This window comes from Hypanus sabinus, chromosome 10 (assembly GCF_030144855.1).
Source record: "Hypanus sabinus isolate sHypSab1 chromosome 10, sHypSab1.hap1, whole genome shotgun sequence".
NCBI classification, from domain to species: Eukaryota; Metazoa; Chordata; class Chondrichthyes; order Myliobatiformes; family Dasyatidae; genus Hypanus; species Hypanus sabinus.
The window spans coordinates 166,950,778-166,975,212 of record NC_082715.1 but is presented as its reverse complement, the minus strand read 5'-3'; positions in this window follow the sequence as shown (position 1 = coordinate 166,975,212).

Sequence of the window (24,435 nt, the reverse complement as noted above, 5' to 3'; positions counted from 1 at the left end):
GGTGACGAGGTATTAGAGTTGTTAAATTACATCAGGAAGGATAAGTCCCCGGGTCCTAACGAAATATTCGAAAGCTGCTTCAAGAGACGAGTGAAGACATTACTGAACCTCTGGCTAGGATCCTTATGTCCTCGTTGTCCATGGGAATGGTACCAGAGGATTGAAGGCAAGCGAACGTTGTCCCCTTGTTCAAAAAAGTTAGTAGGGATAGTCCGGGTAATTATAGACCAGTGAGACTTACGTCTGTGGTGGGCAAGCTGTTGGAAAAGATTCTTAGAAATAGGATATATGGGCATTTTGAGAATCATGGTCTGATCAAGGACAGTCAACATGGCTTTGTGAAGGGCAGATCGTGTCTAAGAAGCCTGATAGAGTTCTTTGAGGAGATGACCAGGAATACAGATGAGGATAGTGCAGTGGATGTGACGTACATGGATTTTAATAAGGCATTTGATAAGGTTCCACACGGTAGGCTTATTCAGAAAGTCAGAAGGCATGGGAGCCAGGGAGTTCGGCCAGGTGGATTCAGAATTGGCTTGCATGCAGAAGGCAGAGGGTCCTGGTGGAGGGAGTACATTCAGATTGGAGGGTTGTGACTAGTGGTGTCCCACAAGGATCTGTTCTGTGACCTCTACTTGCCGTGATTTTTATTAACGACTTGGATGTCAGGGTAGAAAGGTGGTTTGGCAAGTTTGCAGACGGCACAAAGGTTAGTGGTGTTGTAGATAGTCTGGAGGATTGTCGACGAATGCAGAGAGACGTTGCTAGGATGCAGAAGTGGGCTGAGAAGTGGCAGATGGAGTTCAACCCGGAGAAGTGAGAGGTAATACACTTTGGATACTTGGTAGTGTAGAAGAGCAAAGGGATCTGGGGGTACATGTCCACAGATCCCTGAAAGTCGCCTCACAGGTAGATAAGGTAGTTAAGAAAGCTTATGGGGTATTAGTTTTCATAAGTCTACGCATAGAGTTTATGAGTCGCTATGTAATGATGCAACTCTATAAAACTCTGGTTCGGCCACACTTACAGTGCTGTGTCCATTTCTGGTCGCCTCACTATAAGAAGGATATGGAAGCACTGGAAATGGTACAGAAGAGATTTACCAGGATGCTGTCTGGTTTAGAGAGTATGCATTATCATCAGAGATTAAGAGAGCTAATGCTTTACTCTTTAGAGAGAAGGAGGATGAAAGGAGACATGACAGAGCTGTACACGATATTAACAGGAATAGACAGAGTGCCCTCTTCCCCAGGGCACCACTGCTCAATACAAGAGGACATGGCTTTACGGTAAGGGGAGGAAAGTTTAAGGGGGATATTAGAGGAAGGTTTTTCACTCAGAGAGTGGTTGGTGCTTGGAATGCACTGCCTGAGTCAGTGGTGGAGGCAGATATACTAGAGAAGTTTAAACTGGTATAAGAGGATAAGAGAGACTACTAAACTGGTATGAGGATTTTAAGGTGGGGTTTATATGGGAGGCAGCGTTTGAGGGTCGGCACAACATTGTGAGCCGAATAACGTGCAATGAGCTGTACTGTACTATGTTCTATGTAAATTAAACACAAATAAATTGAAAAGTTATTCCTGCAGAGCTAAAACTGAGCCATTTGACTTGAGAAATCCACTGTACAGTACAGCATGATTCCAATTCCACTGATTCTATGTTATAAATATAAAGTTAAGAATCAGTATTTGAAGATTGATAATGACAACGGGGGGAGCTTCCACTTTGAGGATGAAATATTTAGGAAATACGTAGAAACACAGGTCCTTCATTCATTGGACAACATGACAGGCCATACAGCATTTCATGTAGACTTTAGCAATGCGTGGGACATTCCACAGAATGTTTCCTTGGTGGGAGAACTTATGACTAGAAGGCACAGGCTCAGAATAAAGAGGCTTCCTTCAACGGAGCTGAGGAGGAATAGTGAATATGTGGAATTCTTCCCCAAAGGCAGTTGCGTAGGCCAATATTTTGTTGTAAATTTTGGGCACAGTTTGATAGACTCTTGATCAGTCAGGCCATGAAGTGATAGGAAGAGAATTCAGGAAGATGAGGCCGTAAGGAAAACTGGAGCATTGTGGTTTGAAATTGTGAATCAACAGAACTAAGCATAATTGTTATTTAGTGATTCTTCCAAGGGAGAGATTTTAATTGCACGATGATGCAATTCATATAAATTGTTTACCTGAAGTGTTTGTTCAGTGGACTGTCACCGATGTGACGAACCACGTGGTATGATTAATCGTCAGAGTGCAATTTCCTCTCCTGTATAAAAGCATGGATATCAATCAGCAATAGATATCTGCATTTGGACTATTTTCAACTGATCACCAATTCACACCGAAAATGGGATATCCAGCAATTTACTACATCGCAAGAATTTACTATCCTATACTATCAGCAATTGGTATCCCTGGTAAGAAACTGGAATTGGCTACGACTATATTTGATGTGTTCTTGCATTATTTGCTACTGATAGTGTTTCCTCTGATGACTGCCTTAAGCCGATTTATGTTGTACATATTTTTATACATTGATTTTCTCTGGCTTTGTTACTCGTTTCTCATGACTGATCAGTTTGTCAATAGTAACAATTTATTGAGTATTAATCATATAACTATATAACAATTATAGCACGGAAACAGGCCATCTCGGCCCTTCGAGTCGGTGCTAACGCTTACTCTCACCTAGTCCTACCGACTTGCCCTCAGCCCATAACCCTCAATTCCTTTCCCGTCCATATAACTATCCAATTTTTTAAATGACAATATCGAACCTGCCTCGACAACTTCTACTGGAAGTTCGTTCCACCCAACTATCACTCTCTGAGTAAAGACGTTTCCCCTCGAGTTACCCCGAAACTTTTGCCCCTTAATTCACAACTCATGTTCTCTTGCTTGAATTTCTCCTACTCTCAATGGAAAAAAAAAGCAATCCACGTCAACTCTGTCTATCCTCCTCATAATTTTAAATATCTCTATCAAGTCCCTCCTCAACGTCCTTTGCTCCGAAGAATAAAGACCCAACTTGTTCAACCTTTCTCTGTAACTTCGGTGCTGAAACCCAGATAACATTTTAGTAAATCTCCTCTGTACTCTCTCTGTTTTGTTGACAACTTTCCTATGATTCGGTGACCAGAACTGTACACAATACTCTAAATTTGGCCTCACTAATGCCTTGTACAATCTTAACATCACATCCCATCTCCTATATTCAATGTTCTGATTTATAAAGGCCAGCATACCAAAAGCTTTTTTCATCACCCTATCAACATGAGGTTCCACCTTCAGGGAACTGTGCAGCATTATTCCTACATTACTAATTTCTACTGCATTCTTCAATGCTCTACCATTTACTATGTATGTCCTATTTTGATTAATCCTACCAAAATGTAGCACCTCACACTTGTCAGCATTAAACTCCATCTGCCAACTTTCAGCCCATTCTTCTAACTTGCCTAAATTTCTCTGCAAGCTTTGAAAAGCTACTTCATTATCCACAACACCACCTATCTTCGAATCAACTGCATATTTACTAATCCAATTTACCACCCCATCATTCAGATCATTAATGCATGTTACAAACAATAGTGGACCCAATACAGATCCGTGAGGCACAATACTAGTCACCGGCCTCCAACGTGACAAACAGTTATCCTCCACTACTCTCTGGCATCTCCCATCCAGCCACTGTTGAATCCGTCTTACTACTTCAATATTAATACCCAAGGATTGAGCCTTCCTAACGAACCTTCCGTGTGGAACCTGATGTCCATGTAGACAACATCCATTGCTTCACCCTCATCAACTTAGTAACCTCTTCAAAAAATTCAAAGATTTGTCAAACATGACCTTCCATACACAAAGCCTTGTTGGCTGTCCCTAACATTGCTCCTGATGCAACATTTTATCTTACTCGACCTTCCAGCTTTACCAGCATGTATTGTTCTAAATGAAGTGGAAAACACTTCCATTTTACCGTGCCCTCCTTCTTTGGGCCGATTTAATTTAGAAAATATTTGATATGATTTATTTTTTATTTTATATCCATCTCACAACATAAGCGAGTAAAAACCTTTATTTTGCTCCTCCACGAAACGTACAAGCTGGAGACTTATTTTCCACCTGTACAGCGAAACATGCATTTAGCTATGTCCTCCCGCCACTCAAAAATGTTACCTCCGAACAAACGTTCTCCCTGAGTCCGTTTTAGTCCCGCAACATATAAACCTTCAGCCTTCTCAGCTACGATGATGGGTCTGTCCAGAAGAGTGGGTCGCTAAGCCACCTCGTGGAAAGCCTGCTGTAAACTGGAAAGCTGCGGTTCAGCTGTTACCAGCGTCCATATTTCATCTTGCAATCGAAGGACAGTGACGGAACCCCTGCGGACAACATTTTCACTCTCTAACTCGAAACCTGCCAGACCCGGCAAAGGATAAGATGTCTGAGGTTCACTCAATCCGATTCAACACATTTCTATACATGCATATCAAGTAAATATGATCAGGTTTCCGCGCATGAATCTAACTCTTCTTTGCTTCTTTGCAGTTAATTTAGTGGCGATTGTGATCCTGTCTCTGAGAAAATGCGGACTCTCCAAATGTATTTCCCGTTACCTGTTGGGAATGGCTGCAGCAGATTTAATGGGTGTGATTATTGCTGTTGTACTTGATCAGATCAATAATATTTATATTTATGCCCTTCCTTTGCTCATTACACCGGTTTGCGCCGTGACTCTTGTCCTGAGACACGTAACCATGGACTGTTCTGTTTGGTTCACGGTGGCTTTCACTTTCGATCGCTGCATTGCAATTTGCAGTCAAAAGCTCCGGGAACGGTACTGCACCGAGAGGACAGCGACTATTGTGATTACAATTATTTTTTTAGGAAGTTGTGCGAAAGCTGTTCCAACGTACTTTCTGGTAGATCCTTATGTTATCATTGATAACGTTCCCTGGCGATGTATTTTCAAAACAGATTTCCTTACTTTACCAACATGGAAAGCATACCAGTTGTTTAAGACTATCACTACACCTTTATTGCCAATCGGTTTGATTCTACTCTTTAATGCTTTAACAGTCAGTCATATTATCGCGGCAAACAGAGTTCGCCGGGGGCTCAGGAACAGCAGAGAGAAAAAAAATGACGCAGAGGTGGAGAACCGGAGAAAGTCAATAATTTTGTTGTTCGCACTGTCAGCCAATTTCATATTGTTGTGGATACCCTTTATTGTATATACTATGAACTGGCAAGTTCAGAATTACTTTTACACAGACAGATATTTGAATACCTCGACATATATCCTCCAACAGTTTGGGTTTATGTTGCAATTTCTCAGTACCTGCACCAACACGTGTATCTACACTCTATCACAGAGGAAATTCAGGGAAGAACTGAAGGGTGGATTCAACAATCTGGTAACGTTAGGTGGTCGGCTCTGTAGATAAAAAAGGAAACTGAAAGATAAGCATTGTCTGGATTTCAAATGCATTTCTATGCTAGTCATATGTCTCGTAAATGTGCTATATTCCTACAGCCAGGTGAGTGAAGGTTGGTGATTTTCTGGTTCCAGTAAAGTCAGCAAAATTAATTGAATTTGACAAAAATTGGTTGACTAAACGCGGCTTTTTCTCCTTGGAGCGACGGAGGATGAGAGGTGACCTGATAGAGTTATACAAGATAATGAGAGGCATTGATCTTATGAATAGTCAAAGGCTTTTTCCCCGGGCTGAAATGGCTAACACGTGAGAACATAGTTTTAAGCTGCTTCTCAGCAATGCCTTACAGAACATGAGATTATATCGCACCATTCCCAAGAAACGTTTTACAGCTTTCTTACCAGTTGGAACAGGGAACTTAGAGATTGCCTGAACTTTCGTATGAACAGAAGCTAACTTGCCTTGACCTACTACATAAAAAAGGTAGGTCATAGTGGCATGGCCAAATTCACTTTTAGATAAGTTAAATGTAAGGTTGGCTTCTGAGAGTTTTCCAAAAAAATTTTCTAACGTAGAGATATGGGCTTCCCAGGTGTCATTCCCGGTAACCAAGTCATCAATATAGGCGTCTGCATATTCCAACCCTTGAATTACAAAATTAATCATTCTCTGGAATGTTCCTCGATCATTTTTCATTCCAGGTGGCTAAACATTGTATTTGTACAATCCAGAAGGTGTCACAAATGCAGAAATCTCTCTACCTCTATCTGTTAGTGGAACATACCAGTACAGTTTTAACAGGACGATCTTTGTAAGAAACTTAGATTTTCCAACCTTGTCTATACAATCATTCACACTTGGAATTGGATATGCAGCTGTTTTTGTTAGAGCATTCAATTTCCTGTAATCACATCTGGTTACTCCCATCTGGTTTAGGTACCATGACACAGGGGCAGTTCCAATTTGAAGGAGAATGTCTAACAATATTATTCTTTAGCATATACTCAATCTCTTCACGAGCAAGTTTAATTTTTTTCAGCATTAATACAATATGGGTGCTGCTGAATTGGTTTAGCATCACTAACATCTACACATTGGAATATCATTATGGTTCTTTTAGGACCATCAGGGAATAAATAGTGAAATTTAAGAATTAACTGCTTCATCTCCTTTCTGCCTTGCAGTTGGAGATGAGCCAATATCCCATCAAGGTCTTGCAAAAGGTGTAGTAACACTGATAAGAGTGTATTACAGGCCACCTAATTGGCAGCGTGAGTTGGAAGAGCAAATATGTAAGGAGATAGCAGATATTTGTAGTAAACACAAGGTGGTGATAGTGGGAGATTTTAATTTTCCACAGGTAGACTGGGAAGCTCATTCTGTAAAAGGGCTGGATGGTTTAGAATTTGTGAAATGTGTGCAGGATAGTTTTTTGCAACAATACATAGAAGTACCGACTAGAGATGGGGCAGTGTTGGATCTCCTGTTAGGGAATGCGATAGGTCAGCTGACAGATGTATTTGTTGGGGAGCACTTCGGGTCCAGTGATCACAATAGCATTAGCTTCAATATAATTATGGAGAAGGACAGGACAGGACCTAGAGTTGAGATTTTTGATTGGATAAAGGCTAACTTTGAGGAGATGCGAAGGGATTTAGAGAGAGTGGATTGGGTCAAGTTGTTTTATGGGAAGGATGTAATAGAGAAATGGAGGTCATTTAAGGGTGAAATTATGAGGGTACAGAATCTTTATGTTCCTGTTAGATTGAAAGGAAAGGTTAAAGGTTTGAAAGCACCATGGTTTTCAAGGGATATTAGAAATTTGGTTCGGAAAAAGAGGGATGTCTACAATAGATATAGGCAGCATGGAGTAAATGAATTGCTCGAGGAATATAAAGAATGTAAAAGGAATCTTAAGAAAGAGATTAGAAAAGCTAAAAGAAGATACGAGGTTGGTTTGGCAAATAAGGTGAAAGTAAATCCGAAAGGTTTCTACAGTTATATTAAAAGCAAGAGGATAGTGAGGGATAAAATTGGCCCCTTAGAGAATCAGAGTGGTCAGCTATGTGTGGAGCCGAGGGAGATGGGAGAGATTTTGATCGATTTCTTCTCTTCGGTATTCACTAAGGAGAAGGATATTGAATTGTGTAAGGTGTGGGAAACAAGTAAGGAAGTTATGGAACCTATGACAATTAAAGAGGTGGAAGTACTGGCGCTTTTAAGAAATTTAAAAGTGGATAAATCTCCGAGTCCTGACAGGATATTCCCCAGGACCTTGAGGGAAGTTTGTGTAGAAATAGCAGGAGCTCTGACGGAGATCTTTAAGATGTCATTAGAAACGGGGATTGTGCCGGAGGATTGGCGTATTACTCATGTGGTTCCATTGTTTAAAAAGGGTTCTAGAAGTAAGCCTAGCAATTATAGACCTGTCAGTTTGACATCAGTGGTGGGTAAATTAATGGAAAGTATTCTTAGAGATAGTATTAATAATTATCTGGATAGACAGGATCTGATTAGGAGTAGCCAGCATGGATTTGTGCGTGGAAGGTCATGTTTGACAAAACTTATTTAATTTTTTGAAGAGGTTACGAGGAATGTTGACGAGGGTAAGGCAGTGGATGTTGTCTATATGGACTTCAGCAAAGCCTTTGACAAAGTTCCACATAGAAGGTTAGTTAAGAAGGTCCAGTCGTTAGGTATTAATGCTGGAGTAATAAAATGAATTCAACAGTGGCTAGGTGGGAGATGCCAGAGAGTAGTGGTGGATAATTGTTTATCGGGATGGAGGCCGGTGACTAGCGGACTGCCTCAGGGATCTGTTTTGTGCCCAATGTTGTTTGTAATATACATAAATGATCTGGATGATGGGGAGGTAAATTGGATTAATAAGCATGCCGATGATACTAAGGTAGGAGGTGTTGTGGATAATGAGGTGGGTTTTGAAAGCTTGCAGGGAGATTTATGCCGGTTAGAAGAATGGGCTGAACGTTGGCAGGTGTAGTTTAAAGCTGAGAAGTGTGAGGTTCTACGTTTTGGCAGGAATAATCCAAATAGAACATACAGGGTAAATGGTTGGACATTGAGGAATGCAGAGGAACAGAGAGATCTAGGAATAACAGTGCATAGTTCCCTGGATGTGGAGTCTCATGTAGATAGGGTGGTGAAGAAGGCTTTTGGAACGGTGGCCTTTATAAATCAAAGCATTGAGTACAGAAGTTGGAATGTAATGTTAAAATTGTACAAGGCATTGGTAAGGCCAAATTTACAATATTGTGTGCAGTTCTGGTCACCGAATTATAGGAAAGACATCAATAAATTAGAGAGAGTGCAGAGACGATTTACTAGGATGTTACCTGGGTTTCAGCACTGAAGTTACAGAGAAAGGTTGAATAAGTTTGGCCTCTATTCATTGGAGCGTAGAAGGTTGAGGGGGGATTTGATCGAGGTATTTAAAATTTTGAGAGGGACAGATGGAGTTGACGTGAATCGGCTGTTTCCATTGAGAGTAGGGGAGATTCAAACGGGAGGACATGATTTGAGAGTTAGGGGGCAGAAGTTTAAGGGGAACACGAGGGGGTAGTTCTTTACTCAGAGAGTGATAGCTGTGTGGAATGAGCTTCCTGTAGAAGTAGTAGAGGCCAGTTCAGTTGTGTCATTTAAGGTAAAATTGGATAGGTATATGGACAGGAAAGGAGTGGAGGGTTATGTGCTGAGTGCGTGTAGGTGGGACTAGGTGAGATTAAGAGTTCGGCACGGACTAGGAGGGCCAAGATGGCCTGTTTCCGTGCTGTAATTGTTATATGGTTATATGGTTATAAATGACTGCAATTGACAATTTAGCCAAGACAACGTTTGGCTTAAACTGAAAATCAGCAGGATCAGCAATGACCTTCCCAGGGTCTTTAGACTCGCTGCTGTAGCCAATAACCAGCATAGCTGCTGGATCTGCCTCACTAATGGTCATTTTCTCATCATAAAGTTTTATCATGTTTAGCTGACAGAGCTCTGTTTTTCTTTTTCGATCAGCTGTTTTGACGACGAAATTCACATCAGTAATCTAAGATTCAATCTCATAAGGACCTGAAAATCTCTTCTGAAGAGGGGTTGAATTTACACGAACGATAATTAACACCTTATCTCCCGGCTTAAATGTTCTCTTTCTAGCTTGTTTATCATACCAGATCTTCATTTTTCCCTGAGCTGATTTTAAATTTTCCTGAGCCTGTTCGCAAACCTTCTGCAATCGACCTTTGAATTTTAAAACATGATCTAGTAAATGTAACTGTACATCATCATTAATCCACTGTTCTTTTAATAATACTAAAGGCCTCCTAGCCTCATATCCAAACACAAGCTCGAAGGGGCTAAAGCCTAAAGATTCCTGCACAGACTCCTCACTGCAAACAAAAGCAAATGAATCTCCTCATCCCAGTACTTCCCGCTCTCAAACCAATTGCCCTAAATATGTTTGCGAGGGTATAATGGAACCTCTCTCAGGTCCCTTGAGATTATGGATGATATGCAGACGACGTAATCTGCTGAGCTCCCAATCAATAAACAATCTGCTGAAATAGCCGACATGAAATTACTTCCTTGGTCAGATTGAATTTCTTTAGTTAACCCAACTAAGGTGAAAAATGTTATAAGAACATTTGACACAGTTTAAGCATTAATATCTCTGAGTGTTATTGCTTCTGGGAATCTGGAGGCTGTACATACTATAGCTAACAAATACTGATTTCCAGCCTTAGTATTTGGCAATAGGCCAACACAATCCATAATAACTTTCGAGAAAGGTTCGCCAAATGCTGGAATAGGCTGCAATGGAGTCACTGGCGAACCTTGATTAGGTTTACCCACAACCTGACAAGTGTGACAGATCCGGCAAAATGTCACGAATTCTGTCCTCAAGCCTGACCAAATTAGTTGTTTCAAATTAGTTGTTTATATACAATTTTATTCACACGAAGATGACCACTCAAGGGCGTACTATGGTCCGGGGTTTAGAACTTCATTCTTATAGACTTTAGGAACTACAACCCGGTGAACAACGGCCCACGCCTCACTTGCAAGGATATCTTTATCCGTGGTCTCTACTTGCTCATTAACACTTCATCCTTAATATTATATCCAACTGGCACTTTCACAATCTCATCACTTGGGAGAGCTTTTTATCTCAAGGCTGGAATCTCAGGGTCTCTGCTCTTTTCTGTAATGAACTCATTTCTGGATAGAGACAGATCTTTATACTCGAACGAAACACAAGAACTCAGGTACAGCGAGGACGGTGATCACTGTGTTCTCTAGCAGGTCATCACAACCTGAGTCCTGTTTTGGGCTGTCACAGGGACCGGAATCTGTCCGCACAGGACAGTCTGCACTGGCATACTTCTTCGCCATAACTCGAGTCACTGCGCAAGATGTATATACATTGGGATCTGTCATTGAATCGTCAGTTACAGGGTTGGTTGTCAGCTGCACCGCAGGGACAACTTTACCACCTGCAAGGTCATTTCCTAAGAACAAGGAAACACACAGCACCGATAAACTGGGCCGTAGTCCTATTTTAACAGGTCCTGAAATTAACTCTGATTTCAAAATTACATTGTTCAGAGCTGCAAAAACAATGCTTTCCCCAATGCCCTGAATAAGCTATATCTTACAAGTAGCAGTCTCATATAACCATATAACAATTACTGCACGGAAACAGGCCATCTCGGCCCTTCTAGTCCGTGACGACGCTTACTCTCACGTCGTGCCACTAGCCCGCACTCAACCCATAACCCTCCATTCCTTTCCTGTCTATATACCTATCCAATTTTACTTTAAATGACAATACCGAAACTGTCTCTACCATTTCCACTGGAAGCTCATTCCACACAGCTACCACTCTCTGAGTAAAGAAATTCTCCCTCGTGTCACCCTTAAACTTTCGTCCCCTAACTGTCAAATCATGTCCTCCTGTTTGAAGCTCCCCTACTCTCAATGGAAAAAGCCTATCCACGTCAACTCGAACTATCCCCCTTTTAATTTTAAATACCTCTATCAAGTCCCTCTTCAACCCTCTACGCTCCAAAGAATAAAGACCTAACTTGTTCAGCCTTTTCCTGTAACTTACGTGCGAACCCAGATTCTAGTAAATCTTCTCTGTACTCTTTCTATTTTGTTGACATCTTTCCTATAATTCGGTGACCAGAACTGTACACAATACTCCAAATTCGGCCTTACCAATGCCTTGTACAGTTTTAACATTACATCCCAGCTCCTATACGAAATTCTCCCTCGTGTCACCCTTAAACTTTCGTCCCCTAACTGTCAAATCATGTCCTCCTGTTTGAAGCTCCCCTACTCTCAATGGAAAAAGCCTATCCACGTCAACTCGAACTATCCCCCTTTTAATTTTAAATACCTCTATCAAGTCCCTCTTCAACCCTCTACGCTCCAAAGAATAAAGACCTAACTTGTTCAGCCTTTTCCTGTAACTTACGTGCGAACCCAGATTCTAGTAAATCTTCTCTGTACTCTTTCTATTTTGTTGACATCTTTACTATAATTCGGTGACCAGAACTGTACACAATACTCCAAATTCGGCCTTACCAATGCCTTGTACAGTTTTAACATTACATCCCAGCTCCTATACGAAGTGCTCTAAGTTATAAAGGCCAGCATACCAAAAGCTTTCTTCAACACCCTATCTACATGAGATTCCATCTTTAAGGAACTATGCACTATTATTCCTAAATCACTCTGTTCTACTGCATTTTTCAATGCCCTACCATTTACCATTTATGTCCTATTTGGATTATTCCTCCCAAAATGTAGCAAGTCAGCATTAAACTCCATCTGCCATCTTTCAGTCGACTCTTCTAACTGGCCCGACACAAAAAGTTTGAATTCGTCCCTAATTTTCTCAGCATTTCAGCGCCCTTCTGGCATTTAGGCGTTTCAACTTTTTGGATACAGGCATCCTGCGCTGCCTCCTTGTATTTGTTTTACTTCAGGAGGCCTATCACATGACCAGGTTTCTTGCAATAGGGACAAGTGGGACCAGAAGGTTTCTCCTTTACCTGCTTCCCTTCATCTATACCCTTGGCACTATTCCCAGATTTGAATTCGGTTTTACCTGGGTTATCCATATTATACTTTTGGAAGGTCCTACTTCGGGTAAAATTATCCTTGTGCGTTAAAGCAAACTCATCTGGTAACTTAGGAGATTCTTGCCTAGTTGTCAATTACTTCTCATCTAAATATGCTTTTATGTCATCAGGGACGCACATTGTTAACTCTTCAACTAAAATCAACTCTTTCAGTTGGTAATAATCATTATTTATATTTTTAGCTGTGCATCACCTTTCAAAGCATACTGCCTTCTCATAAGCAAAATCCTTATGTCTGGTTAGCAGTTTTCCTCAAATTCATAACTTGTGCCGTTAAGCTTCTGGAACCAATTCATAGGCTCTAAGCCGAGCCCGTTTTACTATCACATAGTTAGCTGCTTGCTCAACTGTGAGAGCAGAATAAACTTGCTGAGCCTACATTTAATTACACTTTGCAACAAAAGAGACCACTGATAATCTGGCTTTTTAAGACTCCTAGCAACTTTCTCAAAATGCTGGAAGTATTTATCAATCTCATCCTCATCAAATGGAGAGACTAATCTAACCTCCCTTCTGGCTAGAAACCCATCGATAGGGCCGGGACGAGCCCCAACAGAAACTTTTCTCTCGATCCTTAATTTTTTTTTTTGCCTTTCCTCCGCAGTTATCTCAAACTGCCTTCGTTTCCTCTGTATTTAAGCTTCATCCCTTCGTGTGTCAGCTTCCCTAGCTTCATACTGTTTTATTTTTTCCTCTTTACTCAGCCTCGAGCTGTCTATTTCTTTCTCTGCTTCTAGCTCTAACTTAAGCTGTTCCAACTTGAACCGAGCAAGGTCGCTTACTTTACTCTCAGGAAACGATTTTAATATCTCATCTTCAAACTCTTTCGTAGATACATAGTGCTCAGTATTTTCCTTTGAATCTCCGCTCTTTTCGTAGTTTGCTTTCCAGTTGTAAGTTTTAACTCTTTAGCCATGTCCTTCAATTCAGCCTTCTTCGCCCCCTGTAACTCCATAGGGGTTGGGGAATCGAAAAATGCCTGAATATCCATTGCTGTTGGTCTCCACACAAACCACTCAAAAGGAAATTAATCAATCAGATCGGCTCCAAGCTTAATTCCAGAAAATGAACTTTGCTCATGTCGTGGACGACCTCAATTTAGTTACAATCTTAACAAACTACCAGCAGCAATGGATGACAACGTTAATCAAAATAAACAGAAGTTTGTGTGGTGGGGGGGGGGGGGTGGTCGGGGGGCTCCCAAATAATTAAGCTTGGGGAAAGGTCTGGAAGGTCTTTTCCCAAATCAGTCTGAAGAATCCAGTGTCGAAACGTATAACTTGTAAGATAGACGCGGAAAAAGTATCTACGAGAGTATTGTAAGATTGGTTAAACTGAGTGACAGGCACTGCCTTTTTTAAGTAGTCGGAATCCCACGCACCCCTCACCCCCCATCCCCCTGCTTTTCGAGCGCAAACAACTGCCATATATCCTCTGTCTCTCTTCCTGTCACTCTGAACTCAGCTCCACCTTTTTAGACATCTCTCAGTCCAGTCTCTTAAAGTGAGACTCACAGTTTACGAAACGGGAGCTCGTAATACACGGTGTTTCGCTCTCCGCTCCTTCAACCTTTTAAATCTACTCTCAGATTTTTATTTTTTATCTGCAGTCATGCCGAAGATTTTCGACCCGAAAGGTCGAATGTTCTTTTTCTCCATGGATGCTGCCTGGCCTGATGAGTTTCTCCAGCATTTTGTGTGTGTGCTCACAAAAATGATGCAGGGAATGAAAGTTTTGTCATATGAGAAGCATTTGATGACTCTGGGCCTCTACTCACTGGAATTCAGAAGAATGATGGGGACCTCATTGAAAACCTATCAGGTGTTGAAAGCTCTGATAGAATCAATGTGGAGAGGATGTTTCCTGTGGTGACCCAGAGAATAGAACCTCAGAATAGAGCGACGTCCTTTTAGAATGGAGATGAGGTGCAACTTCTACACCAAGAGCGTAGTGAATCTGTGGGATTTGTTGCCTCTGAACTGAACATAAACGTCAATAAATTTCATTCTCTTCAGTGGTGTTATTCACTGTTTGGCTATGCTGCGCGTGTGTGCGGTGGCACAGTATCTGAAATATTCCCTTGCAGATCGCATTCGGTGCTGCATTGATAGAACTTTCTTTCACTTAATGTTAATTGAAAGTGCCGTGCTGTTTTCAGGCCATGCAGAAAGATTCAGATCAATGGCCATGTTTCACAGCGCTACAAAGAGCCCATGATATTACATGGCTAATCCTGGAGACTTTCCAATGACTCTGACCCACCCAATCTATTTGACTGGCGGTGGTGAACCCATCGATGTCCAAGCTCTTGTCTCTGCTATAATCACATAGAAAGTACAAGAACCTCAGGACTCGCACCGTTAGGTTCAGGAACAGTTGCTGCCTTTCCCAGTGACAGAGCTCTTCCGCAGTGATCCAGGTCATGAACAACAGAGGATAATTACACTGCCTTGTCCATCCATTGAGAGGCTCTCACAACCAATGATCGCACTTTAACGAATTTATATCTTGTCATTTCATCTCTCGTTATTTATTGCTATTTATTTATATTGGCATTTGCACAGTTTGTTGTCTTCTGCACCCCGGTTGGTATTTCACTGATGCTGTTACAGTTACCATTCTATGGATTTTCTGAGTATTCCGCCGGTAAATTAATCTCGTGTCATGGTCCCTCAAGAACCTGGCTGGCTTTCTCAGGAATTGGTCCTTTAATACCTCGTTAGTTCCCAATCTATTCCCAGGTTCCAAAATTACGAACACCTTCATTTCATCAAGCAAAGTAATATATGGGCCTTATCAGCTCTGGGGATCTCCCATCCACGGCCACCAAGCTCATATTTCCCATACCTCGCACTTCCCGTTTCTACCTCCTACCCAAGATCCACAAACCTACCCGTCCAGGTAGACCTATTGTCTCAGTTTGCTCCTGCCCCACCGAATTAATTTCTGCATACCTTGATATTGTCTTGTCCCGGCCCCCGTTCAATCTCTTCCCACCTATGTTCGTGACACTTCTCACGCTTTGAATTTTTACAATAATTTTAAGTTCCCGGGCCCCCACCGACTTATTTTCACCATGGACCTCCAGTCCCTATATACCACCATCCCTCACCCGGAGGGTCTCAAAGCTCTTCGCTTCTTTTTGGATTCCAGACCTAACCAATTCCCCTCTACCACCACTCTCCTCCGTCCAGCGGAATTAGTTATTACTCTCAATAATTTCTCCTTTGGCTGCTCCCACTTCCTCCAAACCAAGGGTGTAGCCATGGGCACCCGCATGGGTCCCAGTTATGCCTGCTTTTTTGTTGGTTCTGTGGAACAGTCCATGTTCCAAGTCTATATGGCGATCCGTACCGATCTTTTCCTTCGCTACATTGACGACTGCATTGGCGCTGCCTCCTGCACGCGTGCTGAGCTCGTCGACTTCATTAACTTTGCCTCCAACTTTCACCCTGCCCTCAAATTTACCTGGTCCATTTCCGACACGTCCCTCCCCTTTCTGCCTCCATCTCTGGAGACGGCCTATCTACTGATATCTACTATAACCCTACATATTCTCACAGCTACCTGGACTATTCCTCTTCCCACCCTGTCTCTTGCAAAAATGCTATCCCCTTCTCACAATTCCTCCGTCTCCGCCGCATCTGCTCTCAGGATGAGGCTTTTCATTCCAGGACGAAGGAAATGTCTTCCTTTTTTAAACAAAGTTCCTTCCCTTCTTCCACTATCAACTCTGCTCTCAAACGCATCTCTCCCATTTCACGCACATCTGCCCTCACCCCACTCGAGATAGGGTTCCCCATGTCATCACCTACCACCGCAGCAGCCTTCGGGTCCAACGTATAATTCTCCGTAACTTCCTCCACCTCCAACGGGTTCCCACTACCAAACACTTTTTTTCCTCCTCCCCTCTTTCTGCTTTTCGCAGGGATCGCTCGCTACGCCACTTAGTTGTCCACTCGTCCCCCCCCCATCCTTTCCCACCGATCTCCCTCCTGGCACTTAGCCTTGTAAATGGAACAAGTGCTTCACCTGCCCTTACACTTCCTCTCTCACCACCATTCAGGGCCCCAGACAGTCCTTCCAGGTGAGGCGACATTTTACCTTTGAGTCGACTGATGTGGTATACTGCGTCCGGTGCTCCCGGTGCGGCCTTTTATATATTGGTGAGACCCGACGCAAACTGGGAGACCGTTTCGCTGAACACCTACGCTCGGGCCGCCAGAGAAAGCAGGACCTCCCATTGGCCACACATTTTAATTCCACGTCCCATTCCCCTTCTGATATGTCTAACCATGGCCTTTACTGTCAAGATGAAGCCATACTCAGGTTAGAGGAACAACACCTTATATACCGGCTGGGTAGCCTCCAACCTGATGGCATGAACATTGACTTCTCTAACTTCCGTTAATGCCCCTCCTCCGCTTCTTTACCCCATCCCTGACATATTTAGTTGCTTGCCTGTCCTCCATCTCCCTCTGGTGCTCCCCACTCTTTTCTTTCTCCTGAGGCCTCCCGTCTCCTGATCCTTTCCCTTCTCCAGCTCTGTATCACTTTCGCCAATCACTATTCCAGCTCAATGCCATCCCCTCCGGACTTCTCCTATCATTTCGCATCCCCCCCCCCACCAATACTTTCAAATCTCTTACTCTCTTTCCTTTCGGTTAGTCCTGACGAAGGGTCTCGGCCCGAAACGTCGACAGCGCTTCTCCCTATAGATGCTGCCTGGCCTACTGTGTTCCACCAGCATTTTGTGTGTGATATTTATTTGTTTGTTTTTTTTCTCTCTCTCTTTGTTGATCACTCTGCCTGTTCTCCATCTCCCTCTGGTGCTCTCCCCCCTCCTTTCTTTCTCCCGAGTCCTCCCGTCCCATGATCCTTTCCCTTCTCCAGCTCTGTATCACTTTTGCCAATCACCTTTACAGCTCTTAGCTTCATCCCACCCCCCTCCGGTCTTCTCCTTCTCATTTTGCATTTCCCACTCATTTCAAATCTCTTAGTATGTTTCCTTTTAGTTATTCCTGACGAAGGGTCTTGGTCCGAAACGACGACAGTGCTTTTCCTTATAGATGCTGCCTGGCCTGGTGTGTTCCACCAGCATTTTGTGTGTTGTTTGAATTTTCAGCATCTGCAGATTTCCTCGTGTTTGCTCTAGTATAAGAGTCATATGACCACTACAAGAAAGGTGCCAATTCGTTGGTCACCCGTGTCCGAGTAACCTCACTCCATGGTGTTTAGAACTATCAGTTCTAAGTCTAGCCTTGTTCTGGAATTATCTACCAAGACCAAGACTCCGGGAAAAAATCACCCTGGAACCCTTCCCACGCTCTCTACGACGGGATCGCCTCCCTCCTCAGCCTCCGTGACTGTGTTCAGCACTTGGATTCGATCCACCGTCACGGCCGTGCAACAAAACGAACTGGCCACGATGAACACAGCAGACACTGATCCCGTACAAGAGCCCCTGACCAACCAGGGCAACCTGTTGGGCGCCATCGACCAAGTACTTCGGGAGATCACAGACAACGTTCAGACAACCATGAATGTGCAGAAGGTCAGTGAATGAATGGACCGGGCTTTTGCCTCCCCGCTCCCTCCAAGATCCGCAGCTACGCAAACCGCACCGCTCGGGCTGGCTTCGCCCTCGGAGACCGCAATTCCATCCCCTCGAGAACCGTCTGTGTCCGAGCCTGAACCCTACGCCGAGGACCTAGACAGTTGCCGGGCCTTCCTGCTGCACTGCTCACTGGTTTTCGAGCTGCAGCCACGTACCTACGCTTCCGACAAATCGAAGATTGCGTACATCATGGGGCAGCTACGAGGGGATGCCTTGGCCTGGGAACCGCGGTGTGAGATAACCGGCCGGAAGTTAGTTCCTCTTACTCCTCCTTTATCACAGAAATGAGGAAGATATTCGAAACAATTCATTCGCGACAAGGACGCCTCAAGTCGGCTGCTTACTCTTCGCCAGGCTTCGCGAAATGTAGCCAAGTATTCCATTGAGTTCCGGACATTGGCCGCAGACTCCGGCTAGAATGACGAGGCCCTACGAGAGGTGTTTCGACAGGCCCTCTCGGATCAGATAAAGAATGAGTTGGCCGCGAGGGACGACACGGAATGTCTGGATTCTCTGATCTCACTAGCCATCCGATTAGATTATCGACTTCGAGAACGTCTGAGAAAGAAGACCAGTTACCCCGTTCCTCGGGCCACCCCACCGTCCACTTGACCTTCTCCAACAAGCACTAACCTCTCCCTCGTCCGCCGTTCCTTCCGCTCCTACTGTCCTGGTGGGTCCGATGACACTCCCCTTAGCACCCCAGACTCGGATGCAGATCCCTGCAACCGTAAAATACCAGCAACAGTCCCTGTCCCTATCCGCTCTGTTGGAATCTGGTGCGGAGGACAGCCTGCCGGACGAGGAGATAGCCACCTAGGCAGGAATACCTCGTGAGCCGTTAACTACCACGCTGGAGGCCCGGGCGCTGGACGGGAAACTGCTGATTCGGGTGATTCACTGACCTTGATTTTATCCTGCAACCATCGGGAGGAAGTATGATTCAGCCTCATTCAGTCACCTCAAAGCTGGTAGTCCTAGGGTACACATGGCTGACCAAACACAATCTCCGGATTGACTAGTCTACCCGGAGGATAGCCGAATGATGCCCGTCCTGCCATACCAACTGCCTGCGGTCGGCCCTGTCTCCCTGTGAATCTACCGCGACCACATTTGTTTCGGAACCCCTTGACTTGTCCCGGATTCCCAAGGAGTACCATGACTTAGGACTGGTGTTCAGTAAACAGCGGGCCCTTTCCCTGCCTCCGCACCGCACATACGATTGTGCAATCGACCTTCTCCCCAGGGAACCGCTACACACGAGTCGCCTATTTAACTTGTCCCGGCCAGAGAAGGAAGCAATGGAATCTTATATCAGTGTATCTCTCGCGGCGGGCATCATTCGACCCTCACCCTCCCCGCTGGGCGCGGGTTCTTCTTTGTGGGGAAGAAGGATGGCTCTCTCCGTCGCTGTATCGACTACCGAGGCCTAAATCATATAACTTCTAGTACTTAGTCATGCCTGTCGGCCTCACCAATGCCCCCACCGTCTTTCAAGTCTTGATCAACGATGTCGTAAGAGACGTCATTAACCACTTCGTGTTTGTTTATCTGGATGACATCCTGATCTTTTCCAGCAGTCCCCAGCAACAAGAGCACCATGTCCGTCAAGTCCTGCAGAGGCTGGGGGAGAATAAATTATTCATAAAGGCGGAGAAATGCGAATTCCACGTCCTCTCGGTCAGCTTCCTAGGGTATATCATCGAGAGGGGACAGGTGAGAGCTGATCCCGAGAAGATCCGGGCTGTGGCGGAGTGGCCCAAACCCACGGAACGCAAGTAAATCCAACGGTTCCTGGGGTTTGCGAACTTCCATCGCTGGTTCATCAGAAACTACAATCATGCGGCGCCCCTTCCCCCCTTACCCTGCTTACCTCGTCTACCATACCGTTTTGCTGGGACTCCGAAGCTCACTCAGCATTCACCAATCTGAAGAGGCGTTTCACCACTGCCCTCATCCTGGTTCATCCGGACTCATCCCGGCAATTCACCGTGGAGGCGGACGCCTCTGAGTCCGGGGTAGGAGCGGTCATATCCCAACGGGCAAGTTCTGACGGAAAGCTTCACCCCTGCGTCTTCTACTCTCGCCGACCGTCCCCCGACGAGCGGAATTACGAGGTGGGGAATCGGGAACTAGTGGCGGTCAAACTTGCGCTGGAAGAATGAAGGCACAGGTTGGAGGGCAGAACACCCGTTTGTGGTATGGACAGGTCATAAGAACCTGTAGTATATTAAGACCGCCAAGCGATTGACTTCCCGTCAGGCCGGTTGGGAATTGTTTTTTAGGATGGTTCAAGTTTACTCTCACGTACTGTCCAGGATCCAAAAACGGGAAGTCGGACGCGCTATCCCGCCAGCATGACTCCAAGGAGGACATCACCAGCTCCGAGACGATCCTCCCTCCAACCTGCTTGGTAGCCGCCCTCTCTTGGGAGACTGAGGCCTATTGGGGAATACAGAGGGTAAGAGAAGCCCAGCGGGACGACCCCGATCCCGGGAGCGGACCCAGCAATCGGTTGTACGTGCCCGCCTCCATCAGGCCTCAGGTCCTCCAAAGGGGACACACACACCAGTTTGCCTGCCACCCCGGGAGCGATCGGACCTTGGCTCTCCTGAGGAGGTACTTTTGGTGACCGTCCATGGAGGGGGACATCCGCTCTTATGTCTCGGCTTGTTCCATCTCTGCCCGGGGAAAAACCTCTCATCGACCACCGGCGAGTCTACGTCGTCCTCTACCTGTCCCTGATCGTCCCTGGTCGCACATCGCCCTAGACCTCATCACCGGTCTACCCCCTTCCCGCGGAAGCACAACCGTTCTCACCGTGGTAGACTGATTCTCCAAGGCGGTGCACTTTGTGGCCCTCCCGAAACTCCCATCCTGTCAAGAAACCGCAGATTTTCTCGTCCGCCACGTCTTCCGCCTCCACGGAATCCCCGCGGACATCATCTCCGATCGAGGTCTCGCGGTATGGAAGGCCTTCTGTCAAGCCTGAGGTGCAACGGTCAGCCTGTCATCCGGCTTCCAGCCCCAGACGAACGGGCAGACGGAACGGATCAACCAAGACCCGGAGGCGACGTTACGTTTTGTAACGGCAAACCACCCGTCAACCTGGTGCGACCACCTCCCGTGGATTGAGTACGCCCACAACTCCCTGGTGCGCTCTGACATTGGGAGGTCCCCGTTCGAGTGCTCCCTTGTGTACCACCCCCCGCTGTTCCCCGCACAGGAAGAATAGATCGCGGTACCGTCGCTTCGGGATCATGTTGATCGGTGCCGGAAGATTTGGGAGGAGACTCGCACAGCCAAACTCAAATCAACAGATCGGAATAAGAAAACGGTCGATCGACACCGGACTCCAGCACGAGAGTATCAACCGCGGCAGATGGTGTGGCATTCCGCCAGGGACATCCTGCTCAAATGCGAACCTAGGATACTCGCCTCCCGCTTCCTGGGACCATTCAAAGTGGAAAGGATTATCAATCCAACAGCAGTCCACCTCACGCTGTCAATGTCCATGCGTATTCGCCCAAACTTTCATGTGTCCCAGTTAAAACCAGTCTCTGTCAGCCCTCTGTATTCCCCAGCTGAAACACCCCTCCTCCACCCGGCTCATCGACAACCATCCGGCATACACTGTCTGACGAATACTAAATCTGCGCCGTCGGGGCAGGGTCTTCCAATACCTGGTGAACTGGGAGGGATACGGTCCTGAAGAGCGTTCCTGGGTCCCCCGCTCCTTTATCATTGCCCCTTCCCTCATCCAGGACTTCCATCGGGACCATCCAGACAGGCCCAGAGGATCGCCGGAAGGCTCACATTGGGGGGGGGGGGGGTACTGTCATGGTCCCTTCTAGCACCTGGTTTGTGTACTTAGGAATTGAGCCTTTAATACCTCATTAGTTCCCAATCTATTCCCAGGTTGCGATAATTACGAACACCTGCATTCCATCAAACAGTAGTGTAAGAGTCCTGTGACCACTACTAGAAGGTGCCAGTTCGTTGGTCAAATCGTGTATGAGTATCCTCACTGCATGGTGTTTAGAACTATCAGTTCTAAGTCTAGCCTTGTTCCGGAATTATCTACCAAGACCAAGACTCCGGGAAAAATCCCGCTTGGAACACTTCCCACGCTCGCTACGATGTCAGCGTCTCCCTCCTCAGCCTCTGGGCCCGTGTTCAGCACTTGGGTTCGATCCACCGCCACGGCCGTGCAACATCTCGGGGTTGTAGGTTGTGACTTACATGTGCTCTGATAATAAAGTTTACTTTGCACTTTGAGTTTCAGGGAACTTCCCTTGATTCTGGGAACAAATGGAGACTGAGATATCCAGCTCCCGACAGCGACATCAGACACATTCTCAGCCAACCAGTGAACCGCACTGGGAGACACATGTTCTCATTGACGAAGGAGTGTGGGTGGGCGGCACGCTGAGCGTTCGGAGCGGGCCGAAATTGGAACCAGGAGCAAGTGGATCCGCGGAGAGGGCAGTGATCGAGAGTTACATCTGGTGTAAAGTCTGCAACACCGGCCGGGGGCTTGAATCCTTCCGATAGCAATGGCGAAGAGACTCTGAGATGTTTCAGCTACACGCAGGGCGCACGCTCTTTCCGCGCCGTGGATCCAAACCTGTTGTCTAGAGCTGTCTCACAGACCCGTCCCTTGGTGTTGGGAGTCGGATGCTGTCCCACACTGGTGTCGATGGATCTCCGGAACTCTCACCGCTTTCCAGTGCAATCCAAATGGCTGAAGGCAAAAGGAGAGCAAGGCGCAAAGATAAACTCGCGCTTTAGAAAATAAGAAGCAGGAGTAGGCGTGGCCATTCGGCCTTTGTGCTGGTTCTGCCCTTTAATGCGAATACGCTCAATCTTTGATATCAGCTCCACATTCCTTTAACGTTCCCATAATGGCTGGGCCCCTAAATTTGTCTTTGAATTCATAAACCTAGTGGAGAAGTTTCCAAAGATTCATCACACTCCGTGTGGCAAAATTTCCCTTCATCCTGATGAGCTGACCTCCAATTTTGAGTCTGTGACCCCTGGTTCCCACCTAAGCCAGGGGAAACATTATTCCTGCCCCTACCCTTGTCAGTACCCTGTGAGACTGTGTCTGTCTCAGTCTGGCCACCTCTTATTTCTCTACTTTTGAGACAGGCCCAGTCAGTGTAATCTCTCTGAGGACACTACCACAACCCCAAAATCAATCTGAGAAACTTCTTCATTCATTTTATACCACTGACTCTGAGAGGAGAGCAGACCTGTGTACACTCTCACCAGGACCCCGTACAACATCAGAAGCGTTCTTTATTCTTGTATTAGACCCCATAGGACCATTTTGCCTATCATGTTTGCACCGTCATTTATTCATGGCTGATCCATTTTACCTCTCTTTCGCAGTCTCCTGCCTCAGCCCTCCACACCACCCCCGTGCCCCTTCATGCCCTGACCAGTCAAGAGTCTATCAACCTCTGTATTAAATATACACAATGACCTGGCCTCCATAGCTGCCTGGGGAAATTTTTCCACAGATCCAGTACTCCCTGCTACAGAAATTCATTCCCATTTCGGTTCCAAAAGGAGAACCCTCCATTTTGAGCCTCTGTTCTCTGGTCCTAGACCAGCTCACCAGAGAAAACATCCTCTTCATATCCACTCTGTTAGGGTCTTTAACCATTTAAAGGTTGGTTAAATGGGTTCCAATTAGGTTATCCCTCAGACTTCTGAATTCCAGTGAAAACTGGTCCAGAGCCATCAAACGATCTTCACATTCCAAACCGTTTACCCCGGAAGCAGTTTCATGAACCACCTTAGAACCCTTCCCAGTTTCAGCGCATCCCTTCCAAGATGAGGGGTCCAACACTGCTTCAATACTCCAGGTGAGGCCTCACCAATGCCTTATAAAGACTCAAGATGACATTGTTGCCTTTTTATTATCGTCCTCTTCTAATGAATAGTAATATTACTTTTGCCTTCCTCACCAGAGCCTCCTGCAAGTTAACCCTGTGTAAGGGGGTTTCTTTGTTTGTTTGTTTTTTTTTCTTTCATTCTTTTTTGTTTGCGAGTATGTTAATGATAAAGGCTTCATTGTTTGTTAAACGAAGGAATGCTTCTTTGTTATGATAAGTGCTTTCACTCGCAGTTTTGTTTGGGTTAAACTTACGCAGAACGAGAAATCTATTCGTTTGTTAACCAATTGGGATAAATGTCTTTTCTCTCTTCTG